At 37.3% G+C, this 23,972-nt stretch overlaps 1 long non-coding RNA gene across 1 annotated transcript in view; it reads right to left on the bottom strand.

Moving 5' to 3' along the window:
- LOC132489365 (uncharacterized) overlaps positions 1–23,972 on the bottom strand; it is a 269,560-nt gene that overhangs the window by 112,423 nt on the left and 133,165 nt on the right. Inside the window, exon 2 of the long non-coding RNA XR_009531854.1 lies at positions 16,469–16,549. This is a non-coding gene — a long non-coding RNA (uncharacterized LOC132489365). The remainder of the gene's footprint in view (positions 1–16,468; positions 16,550–23,972) is intronic.

Genomic DNA, 23,972 nt, shown 5'->3' with positions numbered 1-23,972 from the left:
TCCAATCCTAGTTGGCAACACTGGACAAGTTAGAAAACCTCCCTAAGCCTCAGTTTCCTTATCTATAGAAACAGGTTAATAATTATAAGAATACCTACCTGTTATTCCACTTTCATCATTGTAATAATTGAACAATAAAGGTGAAGTGCTTAGCACCAGGGCATGGCCCATGCCAAGAGCCCAACTGGAGTTCTTGCCCCAGCGTAATCTCAGAGCACATGGGAGTAAAATCAGGAAAATACTCTCTGTTCAATCCATGGTTTCTGTCAAATCACTTTTTTTCCTTAACTTTTTAAATTGATCTGTCTGCAAGAAACTGGGACATCAGTAAAAAGCTGGACCACTCTTTTGTGGGATAAAAAAGTACAAACAGAAAGCCTCTTACTATAGAGGAGGTAGCATAAAGGTGGCATTCCCCCTCACTGTCACCTCTAAAGCCAGCAGTAAGCAAATCATAAAAGAAATTTGCTTGGAACTTTCAGCTCCACAGTAATAGCTGAAACAAAGGTAGAAAATTGCAGCTCTCTGTGTAATAACTAAGTCTCTTGTTATGTGATGCTGTATTAAATATAAAACATTTTCATTTCCTTTGTATAGGAAATTCAATAGGACCTGAAAAGGGGGTCAACCAAGTACTGTGACTCCCACAATGAAATGTGAATGGTGCTAATAATCCTTTTTAAACTCTGGAGTGACTGCAAATAACCAAAGAGATAAAATGTAGCTTTCATAAAACTCGAGGTTTGGTGGAGAATTAGCACGAGACTGGTGCTTGCTACTTGCTAACGGAAGGCTGGCCAAGAGCTCAGATTTATGCCATGAAATTTAAATGGTTTTCTCCTGAGGTTTTCTTCACAATATCATTGTATGCGGCTGAGTTACTTTATTGGCACTTTTGTATGGGGATTGTTTTTGGAGGAGTGGGGAGTGTAGGGGGTAGGGGCGAGGGTAACCTATTTCTTTAAGAAACCCAGCACTTATGGGGCTCTAGGGGATTTTAAAGCAGGGAATTTGGAAGAGTAACACATGCAAGAGTCTCCAAATGGTGAGGCAGAATCAAAAACATTTACAAAATTACGTTGGGGAAAAAAATAACATGGTAAGATCACAGTTCTTTTGTTGGGGTGTTTATAACATAACACATGGCTTCATCTCACTAGGCTTCTGAAATTAGAATGATATTGCTAGAAGATTTTTATGGATCAGGCTTTGAATTTGAATGCAAGTTTGCAGGGAATTTTGTACAAAGAAACCTCAAATTGAATTCAGACCTGGGTATTCTAGCAGCCAGCAAAGGTTATTCATGGTGTGTCCAATACAATGTCACTAACTAACTTAGAAACAGGAGGTCACAGACAGAAGTTAAGGAGGGTTAGGCCTATCAGCAATTCAAGCAGAATTTAATTACAAAAAGGGTAGCTGAATAATGGCACTCATAGCTAAAGGCAGCAATAGATGCAGGAATTGTAAATCAGTTCAAGGAAGGGAGAGAAAAAGAAAATCAAAAAGAAAAACAAATCAGCTTTCTTAAAAATATCCTAGGGTTAACTGAGCAAGCCTCAATGGATCAGAGTCAAGGCTTTATCCTTTCAACATCCCTGTGCTTTGAAAAAGACACCTAAACAGCAGTTCATTGATTTCCACAAAGGCCAAAGACCTGTGTCATCCACCCAATTGAATTCTTTTGTGCTGTACATGTGCTTACCCTATACTGTCTATCCCCTTACAATTTTATCTCCCCATGTATACATTTCTCACACCCTGGGTAGGACACAATTATTCCATTCTTGCCAACATGCACTATATAATCACCTTGGGAACTGACATTTCATTTTTGCCCTTGCAATACACAAGAGGAATTAAAGGTCCATGTCCTCAGTGTCTTTAATGTCTCATTCCTTCCGTGCATTTCAAGGGTAGTAGCTAAATGCAAGAAAGAATTCATCTCAAGCTGGAACTTAAAAAAATGCACATCCAATAATAATTATGCTGTTTTTTAAAATGACTGTATTCCTGGACAAGGAAATAAAAAGCAGCAAGGCCAACATTAAAATGCCAAAATAGAAGAGGATGCCTGTGAAATGGAGCTTACAATGGGACTGCCAGAAAGCTTGAGCTAACATTAGAAGCATGTGAAAGTTGGCAACCCAGGCTCACGTGGAGCTAAAGAAAGTGTTTTTGTATATTCCAGTTCCTGTTGGTTCTGATCCCTTGAATGTTGCTTGGGGTATTACACTCCCAATTCCAAACAAATTTCAGCTAAACCTCAAAATATTTTCAACTATAAGAAACCAAACATGATTTCTCTGAAGCATAATAAATCAGCTCAAATTTCAGTAAAGCTTTAAGAATCTACGTAGAACACTGAGGTGTTAACAAAGTCCCTAGGAAAGAACTAACCATTCTCATGTCTAATTTTTAATGGTTTTATTTTTTTTTGTTATCTATTTATGCTTTATGTTTTCCGATTTTATATTTTTAAGCAGCTTCACTCCTACTGCCCTGTACCTCTCAACCAAGCATTCCATGCTTTTGAATCAGGCTGCTTATTTAAAAAAAAATAACCCAATTGACATTTATTGGACAGGTGGTAGGCAGGCATCTCCTCTATAGGGAGAGAAAATGATTTTAGGTGTTTTCCCCACTCTCCTGCCTTTCTGACTAAGTGAATTTCAGCCCCTGATCCAAATCACAAAGGTCATCCATTAGCAGAAAGCAGAAACTAATTTGGCTTTTCCTGGCACCTTTCATACTCAGTGACTGTCTAATAGTTTGCATAGTGAGAAGGTGGAGCCTTGGAGAATGCTTTGTATGCAGGTTGCACATTAGAATGTCACCGTATTCTTAGGGCCAACTTATAACACAAATTTAGACATAAGAATCTATTGAGAGAAGGTGGCTGTTAAATGTAAAGCATGCCAGTTAATAAATTAACTGTCTTTTTAAATTTAACTGGGTCTCAAATAACTATTTTACTCTTCATTATTAACCATAAAACAACAGCTACACAAGTAGATTAATGGTGCATTTTTTTCCCTTTTGTCACACTGTCTTCTCTCCTCTGTCATTAGTTCAACACTTCAAAACAATAGGCCTAGGAAAGATATTTGAGAGTTTTAAACCAATATTTGATTGGCAATATGGTTACTGTGACATCCTAGATATAGATGGAAAGTGTGAGGTGGATTTACCCTCTGCTTTCCAATGGCTTCTCTTACAGAAAAAAAAAAAAGAGAGAACAGATTAAGAAAACCTAGAAGAATAAAGGTGAAGAATCTGCTGATGCAGTCCTACATGAAGAATTGCATTACTTATTTCTAGATTTATGCTTAGAAGACAAAGAAATCTATATGAGCCCTTGCCTGCTGCATCTTTCCTCTAAGCTCTTAAAAATAACACATATATATACACATACATATATATATTATATTCAGTCCAATCACTTTGATATTATTCCAGAGAAATACTTTTTCATTCTCTGCTATTGATTTATAAATTCTTACTTTTCTTACACTTGTCAAAACTTTTCACTTATAACCCAAGAGCTAGGAAACCAAAACAAGTACTGTCCTGAGTGTCATTGTGTGGTGATCCTAAGTAGCCCCTAAACACTTTTGTCAATATTTATTGATGGGATCCACAGGCACTCTGAGTGATCCCACTCTGGAGTGGCATAAACCCATGGCAGAGAGGTGGTCCAGCTGTAGGCCAGAGCTGGTGAGGCAGCGACAGGATGCTCAGGGGCCATTGACAAAATGTCAAACATTTCAAATTTCTGACTAGCTCTCTGGCTAATGCCATGCTAAGCAGAAACATGGCTATTTCCTCCAAGGAACCAACAGACACACAGACACACAAACACACAGAAATAAACACAGATTCTGTCTTTTCTTCTCCTCCAGTTGCTCACTCTGTCTCACATGCATGCGTGTGTGTGTGCGCACGCGTACACACACACACACAGTCTACAGGGAAATTAAGCGGTGCCAATGTAACAGTGTACTGAGAAAGTTCTTGGATAAATTAACAATGCAATTACATTACATGACATGCCACAAGATGGATGAGGAAAACTTGGCTGGTATTATGTTCTGTTTTCAAATTGCAATTTATTTGAGGGTTTTAATGGATGCCTTATTAAAACATCTCGGCCCTGGTCAGGTTTCAGCATATGTCACAGTGGCCTGTGATTGATGACACCCTCTGCTGCTTCTCTTGCACATTTGCAGGGAATTTAAGCAAAGAGGGAATGAGCTGAGGCCCAGCTTTGTATTGATCGTGTGGAGGTGCACTGCCTGGGAGCACAGTCTAATAACATTCTCTTAGCTGAACTGCTTCACATGAAGGCATTTATTACAAGAACTAAAATGTTATATTGCTCAGAATAAAAGGATATTGTACAAACAAAAGAGTTAGCACTGAGTGGGGGAGACTGAGAGAGGCTATGGCATGCTCCGAAACCATGCCTTGTTATCTTTCACAGGCCACATTTCTAAGCATTGATGGAAAAAAATGAATAAAGCTGTGCTTAAAAAGGTAAAATGCTGTGAGCTTTATTTTTGCTTATTTCAACCAGTTACAAGTGACAGCTGAATTTCATGAGAAAAAGATGCCAGGTGGGGACTGAGAGGTGAGCAGCCTTAAAGTCATTTGGAAAATAAGTATCAAATGGATCTCAGGACGTTATTTGTAGTGCCATCTGAAATCTCTCATTTCATATATGCCATAGTTAATTTTTTTGACATGCTCCCATCAAAACAGCAAGAGCTATTCGTACCTAAGGAGTAACTGTACTACCACCCAAACAATAGAAATTTGATAGACTTTTGTCACATTTTAATTATAAAAGGTTTCCATTTGAAATTTTATTACTTGAAGTTTTATAAGCCTTTTTGTTTATTATCAAGAAATTTATATTTCATACTGCTTACTCAAAAAGCATGAATCCAGTTACATATATGTCATATACATGTGTACATCTAGTCATAGAAAAAAGACTAGAAAGATACAAAATAAAAGGGTAATGCTAGTTATCACTAGAAAAATAATTATTGTAATTTCTTTGTGCTTTTCTGTAGTGTAATTTTCTGCAATAAACACATTACTTTTAAAATCAAATAAAAAAGCATTTCAAAGACATTTGTAACATCTTGATTTATAAAAGTAATTAGACAAATAGGTATCCTTTGAAAGAGTCTAGAAAAAATATAATCAAGGAAAATGATTCATTTTGCAGTAATATTTGAGTCTTTCTTAGTAAGCAGAACCTATGCATTGCAAATTTTAAAAGAAATCAGTAACAGTTGAGACAGAATGAAAATATCCCTATGCAATACAAAAAAAGTTTTAAAAAACTAAAAATAAGGAAAAAGTGTTGCATTTCCAAACTCTGATAATGTTAAGGTTTGTCACTCAGTTCAAAGGCTTTTTTTTTTTTTTTTGCTTGACCTGCTATGATTGCTATTATTTGAACTGCCACATTTATTATTTTGTTAGCCTTTGAGGGCCTATAAAAATCTCACCTAATTATATTGGAATCACCTAGCATCACAGCCAAAGCCAAAGAAGATGAGAAAATGGCCAACAGCTTTTCTCAAAATGGAAGAAAAAAAGTTAAAGAATGAACAAACAGCAGAAACCAAGAACACTCAGGAAAGCCAGCTTTATGAGTCTCCCAAGAAATGGATAGAGAAAACATTTTTTAAACGTTGACAGAAATTGTTAAGTTGTAAAAATGGATTTCCTAACATTGTCAGTTGAATGTACCTTCTAATGTACAAAACACCAAATTTACAGTCTTTGACTAGATTGTGACAGCTTTGGTGGAGTGATGCTGTGCAAGAAAAGGGAAATGTTACTTAACCTCCAAGGCCTCTTTTTCTCTTGGATTTTAGATTTCATGTTCCTCTTCTGTCTTCTCATGGCCCCTTATCTTTTAGTGACTGAATATTTATCTGTGTATCAAAAGGGAATAACTTTCTTTTTACCATGAAAGTAGTTACATAATATCACAAACTATGGGTTCCTTTGTTCTAGAATGAAGACCAATTCTCCAAATTTGGAAAATTACTTAACTTCAATTCAGTGAACATTTATTGAGCACCATCTACCTGTAAAGCAGTGTGCCTGGTAGTAGCAACATGATTCTTTGCCTCTTTGTGATGATAGCCAACTTTAAAAGTGAGGATCTTCTCACTATAAATTGCATAAACTACATCCACACATGCCACAATTTAACCACCCATCAACCTCAGGTTAGAACTGAAGCAATAAAATGACAAAAAGCTATTGCCCTTAAAGTGGTAAGGACAGAAACATGTATCAATACACAGTTCAGCCTGTGAGAAGAGCTATGGGTGGAAAAAAAAAGTAATGCATTGTCTTCTAGGATAATTCACATTGTATGTGAATTTTACACCAAGTTTCCTATAGCATAAAGCAGGTGATGAGCTCAAAGCAGACGTGAAAGGAGAGCAACAGCACATGGCAAATGTCAGAACAACACTGGGAGGCACTGGGGTAGCACAATTTGCAAGAGCAGAATCCCCAGATGGCATGGGGAACAGAATGTAGAAACATGGGGCTAAGGGAAAAAATAGACACACAAAAAAGTTCAGGAGAATACAGGAATAAAGAAGGAATGCTGTATACACCTTAAACTAATACAACATTCTATGTCAATTATATTCAATGAAACTGGGAAAAAGAATGCTGCTTAGGACACAAAGTCTTCAAATACTGTAACTATTCTTTGAGTGTCTTCTAGACTGAGCTCCATACAACATATGTGAAAAGTAAACTCAGATTCCCACCCAGAGGTGGCTAAGTTAATACCACTGTCTGTCTCATAAAATGTTCTATCAACTACTCTCTGTTGAGGAATATTTGATAACCAAAACTAATTAACATACATATGATTCACTCGTAACTTCTAAGTGAATCTGTGTAAGTATGTTCATGGTGGTTGTGTGTTCTTCTCAAGTAATCCCTTTGCATTTTCAAAGTCCCTATGTTATTTTTGGGTTCTTGGTTGCATTAGCGACTAATTTTGGCTAAGTTAGTAAAAGGCAATTTTCTGGAAAACTTTCAAGAAGCTCAGAGAGCCAATGAGAGGTTAGGTAACACAAAACGGGGACAGGAAGATCAGCTGAGGACTGTCTGGTTCTAGATGACCTCACTCCTGCATCTGATAATAATTTTGCAAAGAAGCCACTGGTTCAGGAAATCTCTCTTCACACATCATACCCTAGGCCTTTTTACATTGTGGATGGGTTCTAAAAGGAGCAAGCAAGAGAGGGTAACCTAATGGATGAGCACTTTTCAAGCCTCTGCTTGTATCATGTTTACTTATATCCTATTGGCCAAAACAAGTCACATGGTCAAGCCCAGAGTCAGTGTGGTGGGGAGACACAACCCAATGGGTATGGAAGGTATAATTTATCAGGAGCCATTACTCTATTTATACATTCAGCTTCTGGCTTCATAGAAGGGGAGTGCCTGTAATTTTCCTCCAACAAAGCTTATTCACAATGAACAAAATAATGAAATAAAAGGGACTAGGGTAATATTAAGAAGAAAATGGGTATTGGGTGGCAAAATAAATGATAAATGGCCACAGTGGAACCCTATTTAGATTTCTGAAATGAAATTAACTGAATCCAGATAGACACTTTTATTCCTCTGAAAATTCTGGGCTATAGATAGGTATCATCCAGAAGGGATTCACGATTTTCCTAAATGACCAGTTTCCCATTACAATGCATGTGAACTTTCCAGACTAGCTAAGAAAACTATGAATTATTATCTTGGTCTCTTTTTTTTGAACAACCTTAATAAACATTCATCAACTGATTTAGGTTACATCTGTTCACATTTCAGTTCTTGTGTCTAAATGAAAAATAATAGAAGCCAAATATGAAATGTATATTTTGAAAGAATCTCACTGCTCTAGAAACTTGTTATCTTATATGTCACACACTTTCATTCAGTTTGCTTAGTAAATAACAGTTACTGTACATAACCACACTACTAAAAGTACATAGAGAAAGGAAAATAAGTAGATATTTTCTGGCATTTTAGTGCACAAAATATAACTTCTTAACTTGTAGCCTCCAAACGTTAAGTCTCAAAACCGAGTCCATTAACCTTTCTAAATGGTTGTGATATTAAAAACTGACTCTTAACAGCTATGGGTCATCATCTAATGCAATAACCATCAGCAATAAAGAATTATGGATTAAGAACATTATCTATCTGTAAAATGGTCATTTATGACATTTGTACACAGACTACCTCTAAAATGCACAGATACCCATGACCAAGAGTTCAGACCTAATAATATACATTATGCTTTTATTAGTATAGTTATGATACTAGTGAGTTTTTAAGAGAAAATCATTACATTTATAAAAGTTCAGGGTGTTTACTGCAAACATGAAACTAACAAAGAAAAACTTCAGAATTCCCTTTCATTGAACTATAACTCAGCCAGGTGGGGCTAATTAACTCAGATGGTCAAATAAAAAAAGCATGATTTTGTCTAGTCGTCGTGCTACAGGACAAATGTGGACTCTTCTACATAATTGAGGAACAGCAACTCACATGAAAGCTTCTGTGTCTTATCAAATAGAAAATTGTTCATTTGAATTGAGCTTTATTTTGTTTTTATAATTTAGACAATTAATTCAATATACACTTATGCAATGGTTACTATGTACCATCAACAAGGTGTTTGAATTCCATAGATATGAATGACACTTTGATTTAACAGGGACTTAGCCTCAGTCAATATTCTGAAAGGCCAGAAGTGCCACAAAATACAATCTTACTCCTGCAAAAACAGATCTACAAAATTAACCTAAGAGAGCTGTATTTTCTAAACATATTTACTGTATTAACTTGTGTTTTGTCTTTAACACTACAAAAGCAAGAGGAATTGTATTCAGGGTTGAAATCACATTGGACCTTGTTCTTAGGAGGAGAAAGACAAAGATACAGGAAAAAAAATAGACAAGAATTAATTTGGGGTGCTTTACATCTTGCTTATCTTTCTAAAAAATCTTCTGAGAACTTGTGTGTTGCTAGAAATTTGTTTATTTAGATTTCTCCCACTACATTTAGTGAATACTTTATATCTTCACTGGAACTATATGGCTTTTGGGTACAGAATTAATGCCCCTTATTCATATCATTTTTATTTTAAAATCCAAAGTAACAATGAAATAAGAAAATGCAGTGTTCAGAAAAACAAGGTGTAGTTTCATTAATAGGGATCTGCTGTTTATGCTAGATTTTTCTAAAATGTTTAAAAACACATTTACAAGCAACTTGTAAATACGCATTCTCCATCTCAAAGAGCAATAAACAGGTCATCCTTAATGACTCAATTTTAAAAGTTGTTTTTTTCCCACTGCTTCTAGGAATCAAAGTTCTGATGAATTAGAACCTGAGCCTGCTGTAAAGAGGCAATAACCTCTTGGTCAGTGAAGATCTTTATCTCCATGATATAACTCAGATCATCTGGGCCACACACTTTTTTCCCAGAGTCCCTCAAGATACCTCTCACCAATGTCTTTATGACTCTCTGGGCTAAGATAACAAATACCTGATCTAGTATCAATACATAATGTGTAAGGCTGAAAAAAATTTTGTCAAATTGAATTGTTAAAGAGAAACCTCTTTTGTACTCCCCCGCCCATAATTCACTCCTAACTTATTGTTACCCCAATCTCAGGTCAGCTATTTCAGACCAATGCCAAAGAACTCAAGAAATTCTATAGGGTTGAATTAGTAAGTCATATTAGTAGATCACATGCCATATTCAAGTTGTTAGGTTAATAGAAAAAGAATCTCTAAGACCCAGAGAATCTATAATAATCATAGAAGCATAAAATTTGATTTTTATTTTCTCTTATAGAAGCCTAAATATTTATTTGGCATGCCAGAGTATAAGCTCCTTGGAAGAGGGATTTATATTTTATTAGCATTTGCATCCAGCATGTGTAAAATAGAAATCAGAGCTTCATGCATGATATTTACAAGTTGATAATAACAAGTATCTAGCATCACATAGTTGAATGTTCAATGTATTTCAGAGAGTCTAAGCTCTTAAAAGAGTTTCCAAATCAAATTCTCAATAGGACCACCAAGTATAAATAGAGTTGAAGCAGACAGATTTCTTTCTTTTGGTAATTTTCCTTAGAATCTGTCCTGTAATGTGGTTAGTTTGCCAGATTGCTTTCACCACAGGATGTTAAAACAACACAATAATCAACCAAACTATGTTAACCAGAGTCCCTAAAGGCATATATTTTAAGAAATAAGTAGAAGCAATGCAATTTCACAATAAATATAACATCGTTTTAAATTCTGTTGTCAGCAATTCTAATTCTCAAAGGTGCCTCGTGTATTATCTCTTTATAAAAATATCTAGACTTTACTTCTGTAGTTATCCTTGTAACTTTTATAATAACCCATTGGGATTTCAGATATATGTTCCTCTTTCTTATTTTTTCTACTTCTGCTTCTTCTTTATCTCCTTTACTCTTCCTCTTATTCTTCTCCCATCCCCCCCTCCACTTTCCTTTTGCTTGTTGAAAAAAACATTATTCATAGTATGGTAGATATCCCATCTCTCCATATTTCATTTCCGCAAATGCTGGTCATCCAACAAGCTTGATTCCAACCACTGTCAGCTGGATCATTAACCAGGCACTGACATAGAGGGAAAGGGAAACTGCTTTACATGAAGCATTACCCTAAAGCACAATGTAAGTCGATCATTTTTTAATTATACAGAGGAGTATTGAAAATAGTCACCTTCGTAGGCTATTTACTTATCCCAACAAAACAGGTACCACTCAAAACAAAAAAACTTGGAACTTCCCTTCTGAAGTTGTACTTAGGGCCTATGACATTTATTTATTTATTTTTATGACATTTTGTTGAATAGTTATTTAGATATATACATTTGAGCACTTTTTATTTAAAAATGGTTCAGAGAATAAGTTGGATAAACAGCAGCTTTTTAGACTTCACCGTAAGTCAGAAGTTTTTTATATACAAATATTTTTAAAGTTAGGTTTTCTTTCAAATAGAAATAGAGTTCTGCTTAGATGATCTGGCAGGACTTGCCTTCCTTTGGTGGAAGGGCTGAATTCCTATATGCCTTAAGGAACCAGACAACTGATGACAATCATATTTACCTAAAATGGTAGTTATCTTTGCAATCCTTTTATGACTTGAAGATCTTTAAGAAAAGGTAGGGAATAAAGATTATGGGGATCTTTTCCACTGGGAAGCTCCCCTCTAAGAGCACTCAATTATAGTAATGATAACAACATGGAAATATAACGTGAGCCCCTTCCATCTGCTTCCAGTTGGATCTCCCCAAAATACTATATATTAGTGTGTTACAGTTCACTGATCTCAGCAAATCCTGTCTCATTTGCCCAGGAGAAAGGCCCAGAAGTTAACACAGACTTTCTGACTTGTTTACTACTTTTCTATCCTTACTCCCACTGTTCTTCACTCTAGCACCTGACACAGCACATAGCACATGGAGGCATTCACTCTATTTCCTAGGAAGATGAAAGAAGGAATAGATGGTAAACTTTAGTATGTTGCCCACTCGTCCTCTCTCCACAGATGCAAGGGGAACAGGACTTAGGATACACCTTAGGATATTAGGCTCTCAAGTGAAATATCCAGTACACATTGATATTCCCTCTATCTTTTCCTCTCTCCAAATGATTTTTTAACCACTAAGATTCTGGGAACTCACCATTATTTGGACCTTGGCATAAAGCTACCTATTTTCCTAGTGAAAATAATTTCTCTACTCCATCCTCATCTTCTCATCTCATATTAAAAAAAAAAAGATATGTGGGTGTATATATACCTTTCATTCCCTTTAACACAGGTTGGTTTTTTTTTTTTTTTTTTTTTCTTTTTGCGGTATGCGGGCCTCTCACTGTTGTGGCCTCTCCCGTTGCGGAGCACAGGCTACGGATGCGCAGGCCCAGCGGCCATGGCTCACGGGCCCAGCCGCTCCGCGGCATATGGGATCCCCCCAGACCGGGGCACGAACCCGTATCCCCTGCATCGGCAGGCGGACTCTCAACAACTGCGCCACCAGGGAGGCCCACACAGGTTGGTTTTGGGGTAGACATGCAACCAAGTTGTAGGTGACAATATATGTTATGTGTGAGGGGAAACATTCTAAACACACTTCTAGGAAAGGTTTCTTTCCTGAACAGAAAAAACATGAAATACAGGCAGTTGCATTTTCTGTCTCTAGTGTTGGTATATGGATATGTGATACCTGGAGATGTGATACCTGGAATTATGTGCCCATCTTGAGACCAATAGAGATAATAGTTACGCTGAGGGTGACAGAGTGGGAAACGGAATAGGATCTGGATTCTCAGTGATGAAATTAAGCTTCTATATTACCGAATCCTGAGATTCCATACCCTCCGACTTATTATATGACATTTCTAAAAACTTCCCATTTGGGATATTTTGAGTTTTCTGATGAATTACAACCTTAAACATCCTAACATTTCTCAAAATGAATTTTAAAAACACTCCTTGCTCTGCATCTCTGAATCTGGGAATCGTCTTATTTTCTACAGCGTCTGATCCTTATCTGAGGCCCTTAAACTCCTAGGGCTGTTTGGCAAGAGGTTTAAGGAATCATCTGAAAATCTTCACTCACTGCTGTAACAGACATGGGATCTTGGATTTTTAGACATGGAAAGAAATTCCTCTCCTGATTTTGGTTCTCTGCTTTTCATTTTGTCACTTTAATTTCTTAAACCATTGAAGTTATTTATCTTCTGTAGCTTGTAAAAAGGCAAGATAACAAAGTAGTTTAAAGCATAGGCTCTGCAATCAAAGGTCCCCGTTCAAATGTTATGATCTTCTTTACCTTGAGCAAATTATATGACACTTGTAACCATTAGGGCCTCTCTTTCCCAACTGTAAATGGATGTACTAGAACCTGCCTCATAAGGTTATACCTGGAACATAGTTAGCCCTGACTGCAATAAACTTATTTTATATTCATTAAAACTTCAATTAAATTTACCTTGACAGACAGGCCGCCAATAGACAGACTTTGGGAATGTTCAGGCCAATCCAGATAGAGGATTATAGGCTTAGAAGGAATAATTAGGCATGGAAATATAACTACTTATTTGGGGCTTCATTAAGAATTCTGAGCAGAATCTTGTGTCTCTTGAAGGAGACAGGAGAAAAAAGCCCTCTATCCAAAAAGAGTGCTGATGGAGGGCTTCTTCACCCTTGTACTGGAAAGGACACTACTGATGAGCCCTGCCAAGCTGAGATGAGAGCACCAAGTTGAGTATCACCCAGAACCTTCCCTAAAGGGTGTATGTTTCATGTTATGTCTGTGAAGAGGAATGGAAATAGAACATTTTTATATACTTTGAGAAGTAACAAAAAATATTGAAAGCTCTGCCATTTCCTTGATTTCATCTCACCTTTGATTTTTTTTCCCAGGTCAAATGGTCACAGCACTGAAGATTTGACCATAAAACAGACCAAAGAATTGCAGAAGAGCTCCTGTCTCTCAAAATAAGTTTAAGCACCTAGTACAGTGGCAGAGCTTATAAAAAATTAAATAGTGGATGAACACTGCTGTACCTTCAATGCATCATTCAAGTCTTGGAACATTTGCAAGTGTTTATTTGCAAATAGGTGTTTCTGGGCTTTCACATCTCCAAATTCCAATTTTGCATACTTTAAATTCTTAACATGTAGATAATGCAATGTTTACATGTGGACTCCAAAAGTCTATCTTTATGGCACTGACACTACTTAAAGCAACATTTCCTGGTAATAATGTGAAAACCTTGGATTTTAAATGTTTCCTTTAAGAATAATTGCCTAGTTTAGCACTGCAAATGGTTTGACAAGGCAATAAAGCTTTGTGACTTTACAGCCCTGTGCTTAGTTATGCCATGACATTTGGTGACTATTAGGCACACTTAATCTGATGGCTTCCCTGCACTTAGCCCACTCCACACCCACCAAGAGTTAAAATTAAAAAAAAAAAAACTCTCAGAACATTAGGATAATTCTTGAAGAGTTCCATTTTTCCTGGAGTCCTCATCTCATTATTAAGTATTCATCAGTGCATCCCTGGGGGTTAATATTTGGGGGTTAATTCCAGGGGTATGAGACAGTCATAAGTGGGGAAGGAGCCACAGAAAAGCCAATAGCACCTTTTAAACTCTTAAGATTTGTGCTGTACTAATTATTATTTGGCATAGACAATCATCTGTGCTTTTTACAATTATTAAATTCCCTCTATTCACTGGGGAGAAACAGTTACATGTTTTGATATCTGCCTGTACCTTAAAGTAGTCTTTGAGGAGTGCCATGTTAAGTAGAAGTACAAAACCAAGCCCATGTGTTTTCTGACCTTATGGGAATTTGATATCTAACTAAGCACGGACATGCATTAAATCATATTCTTGTCCAAATCTCCAAATCTCTTGAATTAAGAAACTGTTTCAGGAAGTTTTTTTAAAAAAACACTTTGTCTACATGAGAAACAAACCTCAGACACAGCCTGGGGTCTTGCTCAGGGGAAAACTGTTAAAACGTAGCACAGCAGAAGCACTACAGAAACCCAGTATTTGCCTAACAGATTTTGCACAAGTCTCCAAGGTACTTTGTACCTCACCACTTACCCTTCTATGTGATTTGATTTGGATGTATGTGGCCTCTCCTGTTGAGGAGCACAGGCTCCAGATGCACAGGCTCAGCGACCATGGCTCATGGGCCCAGCCGCTCCACGGCATGTGGGATCCTCCTGGACCGGGGCACGAACCCGTGTCCCCTGCATCAGCAGGCAGACTCTCAACCACTGCGCCACCAGGGAAGCCCTGTAGGCTAAGATTTTTATGTGTCCCCTTTTTTTATGATCATCTCTAAACTGTGCCCTTAAAAATAATAGACTTTTAGAATATCTAGAATACTAAAATTTATCTTTCTCACCTTATGCTCATTTTCTTCCAAAACACACATATCTTGTGGATTTCTTTATAGAAAATAAAATGTTATCAGCCACTTTTAAATACAAAATAAACCCAGTTTACCCTAATAGAGTTATCATTACAAAAAGAAGCTTATCCGTAGTATGTAGATAGCTAATAAAGGAATGTACCTACAAGATACTTTGCCTGCCCAAGAATGCCAGGACCTCCAATATTTTTTTTTCCTGAATTCTGTTAAACTAATTCTGTGTGATAGGCAAATATGTCCTCCACATGCTGGTGAATTAAAATTCAGCTTTCAGTGAATAAGATTAATTGCCTCTTCAGACAAAGCTGGATTTGCGCTCCTATTAAAGACAGGGAAGGGGGGTAGAAGCAAGGGGCAGGGTGCCAGCTAGACTGCAGTATTCAGTTACACGTGAAATGATTTGTAATTCTGAGTAATCACTTAGGACAAGCCCTTGCACCATTTTATCTATACATGACTCTAGGCCAAAGTCAATACTCATAGTAAAATAATGAGATGAAGCTAACTGAGCCCTTTTATTAATGCTCCAAGGAGTAAATCTGATGCTTGAGTTTTTCCCCATTGAAAGTATCCACTTCTTCCTAAAAAATGAACAAGTGGGTCAGGATGCCCAGTAGCAGCCAGGGTATCTGCTTCGGCAAAAGCATAAATAACTGACTCTTCCCACCTCCCTCTTTCTGTTTGTGCACCAGGCTTCACCCGACTGCAGGTGAAAGCACATGAATTTTGCATTACCTCTAGGCTCATTAAAGAGATCTGGCTCTCCCCTAATAGTTTCCCCTGACTTAGGGGGAGACACACATACACACACACACACACAGCATGATGAACCTTAACAGAAACAATGCAAAGTACTTTTTCTCTTCCTCATCAGTCTTATAAAGAAAATCCACTGTTCTAGCAAATGCACAGCTTGGTGACAGAGTTAGCAAGCAACTGTTAGGGAAATGAGATGGATAACCAGCTGTCCCAGCATCTTGGATATGGGGCACAGAAGAGAGAGGGTGCTGGGAAGGAGGGGGAAAGGAAGGGTATGGGGAAATCCTTGATTGTAGCCCCCAAATTGCACTTTCCACCTGTGTCACCACCAGTCAGGTAACCAATCTGGCAATTAGCATTAAATGTCTCCCTCACTAAGTAATGGGCAGTGTATTACTCTGTGCTTGTTGAAGGCTTAAAGATCTACTAGGAATTTAAAAAATATATATCCTTAATGTTGTTTTCTAAAACTTGGAGAAATATTCTAATTTACTTGGTGGGTAAAATTGTCTTTTATTGGAAAAACCCAATAGAATATTTCCACTCTTCACAGAAAATGTCTGAACCAACTTTTACTTATTAAGGCAAATGCTTCATACGTATGTACTCCAAAATAAAACAACGTAGGTATAATAGAAGAAAGGAAAAAAGATACCTTCAAATTCCAAATTTGTCTCCTATTAGCTAGATGATTCTTCCACGTCGCTTGACATCTCTGAGCACAATCTTCTCATCTCTAAAATGAGGATTACACATTAACAGGCAAATTGTGAAGAGCAATGCTTAGTTCAACATCTGACACATAAACACAATTATTCATATCCCTCCCTTCCTTGGATTATTCATGTTACAGGGAGTGTGAAATATCGATATAAACAGACCATACAGAGATTTCAGTTAAATTACTCCTTCCAAAATTTCTCTGATTAGGGCTTTCTGTAGAGGACCAAAATAGCTTTTTTGAATTCCATTTCCATTAGTGTGCTCATTGGTAGAGATACCAACAAATATGAAATTTCCCTCCAAAAAGCTTTAATGAATTGTCAGTCAAACAAAAAGTGATGAACCACAGAGAAATTGCTGAAAGATTCAAGTACCTACATACAGAGCACATACAAAATTCACATTAATTCTATTTTTCCAGGCTATAACACAGTGTTGCACACAGCCTGAACTTGGAATGGTATTTTTTTTAATGATTTCAGGACACACAGTTCCTATGACTAAATAGCTCACACTGTCCTGGGAGAAACTTTGAGTCTAATGAGGATTCAAGGTACACAGCACACACACACATTCACATGAACACACACAAAGCAACTTGCCAGACATACAGGGAAAAGGGACTTTAGGTAGAAGACACAGCACATATGAAGTCACCAACAGTTAAGAAAGCTTCACGTTAGGAGGGGCCTGCAAAATGTTTGGCGTACCTGGAGTGCAGAGAGTAGGTGGAGGAGTGGAAAGAACTGAGGGAAACAAGGGGAAGCACCAGCGTCAGATGGTACTTATCAGCAATTCTGAAGTGTTTGCACCTGATATGGAGGCTAGACAGGCTCAAATTCTAGAGTGAAAAAGAATCATGGGTAGGGAGCTTGTTAAAAATACAGAGTCTAGGTCCTTCCACCATCAATTCTAATTCAGAAATCCTGCGGTGATCCCCGAGACTGCTTTCTAACAAGCTCTCCAGGTGATTCTGATGGAAGGTGATACACAAAACTCACTCTGAGAAACTGCTGCAGTGTATGTACTAAAAGTCATTTTATCAGGGGAGTGATATAATCAGATATATGGGATAAGAAGATAAATAGTTCCCAGAAGAGGATAAATTGCAGGACACCAAGACTAAAAGGATGTGCATAATCCAATCAGGAAGCTTTTTCAATGGAGCATCAGGGAAATAATGAGGCCACTGAACTAAGTACCATTAGATAAGAATGTAGGAAAGAGGTACAGAAATTTAGCAGGATCTGGTGGCTTACTGCTTGGAGAAGGGAGGAATCTAGCATGACTTCCAATTTTCTGTTTTGTGTTCTGCTGTAGATGACTATGTTAGCTGAAATGGATTATATAGGGAGATGAGTAATTTAGGGAATATGCATTAAATTTTGGATATATCAGGTTTAGTAAAGTGGTTAAAAGTGTGGGCTTTGGGGTCCAATAAGCTGGGTTTGGAGCCTAATTTTGTCACTTAATTTCTATGCGACACGGACAAGTTGCTTTACCCTTCTGATGTAGGAGTAGGGGAAAAATTCAGACTTTTAAGTTAGTTAATATAAGAAAAGACCTTAGCAGAGTGCCTGAAAGTGATTAATAAATGTTAATAATACTAATACTAATAATTAATTTTAATGTCATCATCATTAGCTAGCTGGAGATATTCCATAGAGAGATGAAAATATCATACAGATGGTTGTTAAAACTTTATTACAGATAAGATCATCCAGAGAGAGAGAAGCACTTGAAGAAATAAGGGCTAATAGAATCCAGGAGAATACAAATACTTTAGTTGATAGATGAACTCGATAAAGCTGAAGAATAGTCATACAGAAAGAAAAGCAGAAGATATACAGGTTAAGGGTATACAGCTGCTTAAGATAGAGAAAGCTGTCAACAGTACCACATGATTCAGAAAGGTTGGGTAAAATAAAAGTCAAAAAATGTCCATTGTATTTGACAAATGGGAAGACGCTGGTGACCTTAACTAGAATGATTTCAATGATTTGGGCAAAAGTCTCTTTTTAGGATGTGGAAGGGTGAATGGGAGCTGAGGGAATAAGTAAATTGATTGTGTAAATGGAGAAACAATGTGATAGCAAGGAGAGTCATCAGGTAGAAAAGGATTGGGTTTTCTTTTTTAATATGGAAGGGACATGAGCACATTTTCAAGCTTAGAGAAGTGACCCAGTGCAGAGGAAGAAAGAATCGTTGACAGAGGAGAGTCTAAGAGGTGATGGAAAAGGATGAAATAGAAAAAAAAAAAAAAGAGAGAGAGAGAGAGAGAAAAGTGGGTCCTAGCCTTGGACAATAAAGGGAAACATCTTCCCCTGGCTCCGAAAGGAAGGACCTAAATGAATGGTCAACGTTCTAGAAGCTGAGGTAGCAGTATGTAAAGATGAGTGTACTACAAGAGAATATCAAGTTTCTCTCTAAAATTGGAGGAAAATCTCTGGTGAAAGTGAAGGGGGTATACTGGGAAGCAGACTAGGAACTAGAGGAGAGAGCTAAGAATTTGGAATAAATAACAAGGGACAAGGAAGCTGACCAAGGACTGTAAAAGCCACCAGGCAGCACAGAGGCACATAATGGTCTGTGAGCTTATTTGGTTTTCTCTAGCTCTCTTCAAAGCATGGGTGGTTTAAGATCAAAGTAGATGGATTGTGGGCTTAATTTAATTTACATCTTACAGAGCAGATGTGGTAGAAGGACAAGGCAATAAAAAGAGAGTGTTGGAGAGAATGGAGTTAAAGTACCAGATCAAGTTTAATAGAGAAGCAAGTGAAGGTGGAGAAAAGCTGTTAGTCTGAGAGCAAAAGGAGCACTCAGAGTACTGGAGGGCTCAGTGAGGTGGAAGAACAGGCCAAGAAGAGCAAATGAATATGAAAAATGGAAAGACAGAATTGAGGGATTAGAGTATAAATTTAGGGGCATATCATTTCAGAGGTGAAATAGTCTCAGATATTGATAAAGTTGTGTGTATGGCCATGGACAGGGTTGATATTCAAACCATTTCATGACAGGTCAGGCTGCCCCTGAAGCTGGAGCAGCGTCTTGCTGTTTCTCAGAATCAGGGATATTCCCTTTAGTTGCTGGACTGTGGAGAATTCTAGAGAGGTCCCATAGGAGTGGAGAGACATGGCAGAGGGGGGAGGGAGCATCTGGGTAGACAGTGTTTAACATCCAGTACACATGTATTTTACTATTTCAACAGCCAGGGTATACTGTTTGAATACCAGCTCTAGCCATGAACTGGGTGACTGAAGGGGAGGAAAGATCAAGATCATTGCAGTAAAAGAAGTTAAGGAAGGGTGCTGAATGTGTCATCCTCATGAATGTGGAAATCTTCCAAGATGATGAATATAATCCATATGAGAAAATATGGAGGGGAGGGCTCAATTATTCAATGAATACAGGCAAGTGCCCTGGTGATTGGTAGAAAATATCCATGAAGAAAGATGAAAACAATATGTTCTAATGCATAGCAATCAAAAAAAGACAGCAATTTCCCAATAAATGCAGGAAATCAATGATCTGTAAGCAACAACTTGAAATTTAGGAAGTTGACTTCTATTCTGCTTAGAAATATGGGAATCGGGAGAAACAATTCAAGGCACTTGGTTTTGTTTTTATTTTTCCTTCTCTTCCAAAGGCAAGGGCCCAAATCTGAGGTTCACTTTCTGCTTCTCAGCCTAGAATATCTGGCTATTGTTCATGTCAACTCCCATGTCATGTGACTTTTAACTCCTGGCCTCTGTCAGGTAGACATTGTCATTGTTTTCATTATTCTTTGACACTCTAGATAAAGCAGATTATGAATCTGTTTATTTGTCATCAGGAGACTTTGTATTTGCCTTTTGTCTAAAATGGGGCCATTTAAGCAGAGGCTGGCTGGGGTTTGGAGGTGATCATTGGAACCCTAGAATGCCAACCATGTATAGCACTTTCCATTGCATTCTTCCTTCTTTTTTTTCTTCGTTCCTATCATCCTAACTTCCTACTTCCTTTTGTCTTTATTTTTTATTATTTCCTCCCAGCTTCTTGTTTAAATCTAAAGTTATTCTCAGATATTCTGAACTACCCAGCTGGCCTCTCTCCGTCACCTGCAAACCTAGAATCTCTTAAAGCTGGAGAAACAAAGACAGACATGTAAATAAAAATCTATCTGTTTGGGCACCGGGGCATCCAAATCTATTTGTGTCATTAGTTCACCTTTGTGTTTTGTAAACCCAAATTAGTTATTTACTTCCCAAGTTTTGGCAATGGTCTCTGAAAAGTTCTCTCCCTCAGTTTCCCCTATGTAGAAAAATATCCATCATTTACCCCGTCATTCTCCTGAAACTGTTAACAGATTTAAAAATTTAAGCTACTATGTTAAAAAGGTAGTATATTTTTAAAGCCAAAATAAAGCTGGTGTGACTGTAAAATTGGCATTATTAAAAGCATGTTATTCAACATGCTTTTAATAATGTATGCTACATAAGTGGTTAAAATAATTTAAAATGAGTTTTTATTGTAAATTAGAATATAGAAACATTTAAACCCTAACTTCAAGTAAAAATTGACCTATTTGAGGGATTTTCTCATTTAGCAAATGTCTACTTTTCTGTAACATAAAGATAAAAGGAAGTATTTGTACTTACGCTTATGTAAAACTAAATATATGTAGATTTGATACATAGAAATGCACTTAGTAAAAAGTGAACATTTTCTCTATTAAAATAAAACAACTAATAACTCTTGATATTTCATTTAAACATGTTATTAGAAAATGGGCATCTCAAAACCCTGCGTGTCTTTTTCTTCTTCTTCTTCTTCATCTTTGAATAACTCCAGCAGGAAACCTCAACATTTTATTTGATTATTTAAGAGTTCCCTTTGGAGTGGAAGTAGATAGAGCTTGATATCACTATGTATAAATAAATAATTTGAAGGTTTTCTATGTCCAGATAAAATTCTAAAATCTGATAAGTAGGTTTCATTTTATCTCTTGTTATTTTAGTGGTGGGAAGGTTAGTTTTTTCTTCCCTTCAGTGGCCTGTAGTCCTCCCAAGATTGCTGCCCCTGGGCTCTCCTGTGGCTTGAGGGTTGTATTTAGGATCTCATCAGCCCTTTTAATCTGACTGCCATTCTGCATTTTAAGCTCTGCTCCTCAGTCCTCTCATAAATAGGGAAGTACTACAGCATCTTCCCTTTCTCTCCACCTCCTAAAACCACACTCAGTCCACAACAGCACAGGAATTATAAAATGCCAGATTATAGATCTGCTTCATTATGAAAATGTTTGGTGATACTTTTCTTCTGACAGTCAACAATGTAAGATTCAGTAAACAACTTATAATTGTGTATGCCATTTAATATTGTGATGGTTGCTAGTGATGGCTGCATGCTTTATAAAAAGGTAAATGGAATTCATCAGTTCACTTCTTAATTTTTTTAAAACAAATATTTGCTTAACACCTAAAATATGCCAGGAATTGGGCTAGGCATTAAAATACAAAGATGAATAAACATGTTCTCTGCCTTCAAAAACTCACAGTCCAGTCAAGAGACAGTCATGTAAATAAATTATTATAACAACGTATGTCAAAAAATAATTAACGTATAAAATTACATTTGGGCACAGAGAATGGATGAACTAAATGACTAAGTGGAAGGTCAGGAATGGTCAAGTTGGATATCACACAGAAGATAATGTTTGAACAGTTTTTGAAGGAAGAATATGAGATAATAGAAGGAAGCCATTTCAGGCAAAGGCGTATACAAAGGCCCAGAAGAAAACAACAACAACATGACAGTGTTACATAGCTGTCAGTAGTGTGGCATATAAAGAATATAAGGTGACAGTTGGCATATTGCTGAATTTGGACATTATAAATTCCTGGGAGGAAGCGATGTGATGAAGTAATGTGATTTGTTTTCTGTATCAGAATCTCCTCAACTTGGCTTGTCCCTGAAGTCCCAGGGTAATGCAGAAGGAGACAGGTATGGCTCCTAGAATCTTAGAAAAACCCATCAGATTCATGATGCTTTCCAGAAATATATAATGTGATCATTCAAGCCCAGTTCAAAGGAGTGCCTTTCACAAGTAAGGAAAAAGTAAAGGCAATTTTTTCTAAGACAAAATAAAATGTATATTATCCTTGCATAGCCCTATCAGAGCACAGAACAGAATTTGTAGGAGTTTAGAGAAATGTAATACCTAACAGAGTTCATCATCAACAACTATACCACAAGCAAAATCATTCTTTTAAAGATCCTCTGCCATTATCATACCTTGTATTCTTCTGGAGCATTCCCACTGTGACACTGACCTCACAGAGAACTCCAATACTTTATCCTTACTGCTTCATTTCTATCTACCAACCCCCTCAGGAATTCACTTCCCTCCTTCAGTTGCTCTTGTTCCAGAGCCCTTCTTTATAATGACTATTTTGCAAATGTCCTTAATTCTCTGAGCTTTCTCCTTCCATCACATCCACTTTGCAAACCCCAGTGGTGAATCCAACAATGCATTTTCTCTGAGTAGCATCCACAGAACTAAGCACTGCTGGACAAAAATCTTACAATAGAGAAGACTGGGATGGTTCATTCATGGTCACCAGCCTCAAATGGTCATTCAACAGAGACTAAAGTGATTGCCCACTCATCACCACAGTGACTATTCAACACCTTCTCCATGCCCTTTCAATTGTCCCACCCCCTTTTGTTCTCAGCAGATAACCCAACCTTATGGTTCACCGAGAATATAGAAGCGACATAATAAATACTATATAATCTTCTCATGACTAAATCTGCATCTGCAGTCATCTAGTCATCTCCTTCTTCCCTGTTATTACACAGAAGGAAGTAACCCTTCTTTCAAAATTCTTTTTCAGTGTTTCATGTAACATTTTAAAAAATTTAACCCCAGCTCAATGCTATTACTTCCCAAGGCAATCGTGCTTATATTCCCACCATTCCAGCTCTTTCTTGGATCACCAATGATTTATATCATCAAACCAGTTCTTGTATTACTCAGCCTCTTAGTTACATTCAAAATCCTTTCCCACTCTTCCCTTCCTGAAAAAGTCTCTTTGCTTCTGCAATAGCACATGCTCCTGGTCATGTTTCTGTTCCTTTGGTCCTTCCTTCATGGATCCAAAGCAGAGCCTGAGATGAGGATTTGTGTGCAAGCAGTTGATTTGAGAGGTGATCCAAGGGCACAGTTGTTCCTAGACTTTGTAGAGTAAGATAGGCAAAGAGGCTAAAGCAATAGAAATGTGTTATCAAGGGCAACATGGTAGGAAAGAGGAGCAAAGAGATTAATTCCTCTCAGGCCTCCTGAGAAGTATATAGAATGCTTCCCCTTAATTGTCTAAAAGATTTTGCTGTTTCTTCCTTCTTTTCCTATCATTTAAATTTTGTGTTCCTCAGAACTCAGTCCTGGGCCATTTTCTCTT

The sequence above is a fragment of the Mesoplodon densirostris genome, chromosome 4, assembly GCF_025265405.1.
Source record: "Mesoplodon densirostris isolate mMesDen1 chromosome 4, mMesDen1 primary haplotype, whole genome shotgun sequence".
NCBI classification, from domain to species: Eukaryota; Metazoa; Chordata; class Mammalia; order Artiodactyla; family Ziphiidae; genus Mesoplodon; species Mesoplodon densirostris.
The sequence above is the reverse complement of the archived record's forward strand: the minus strand, read 5'-3'. Positions and strand labels throughout refer to the sequence as shown.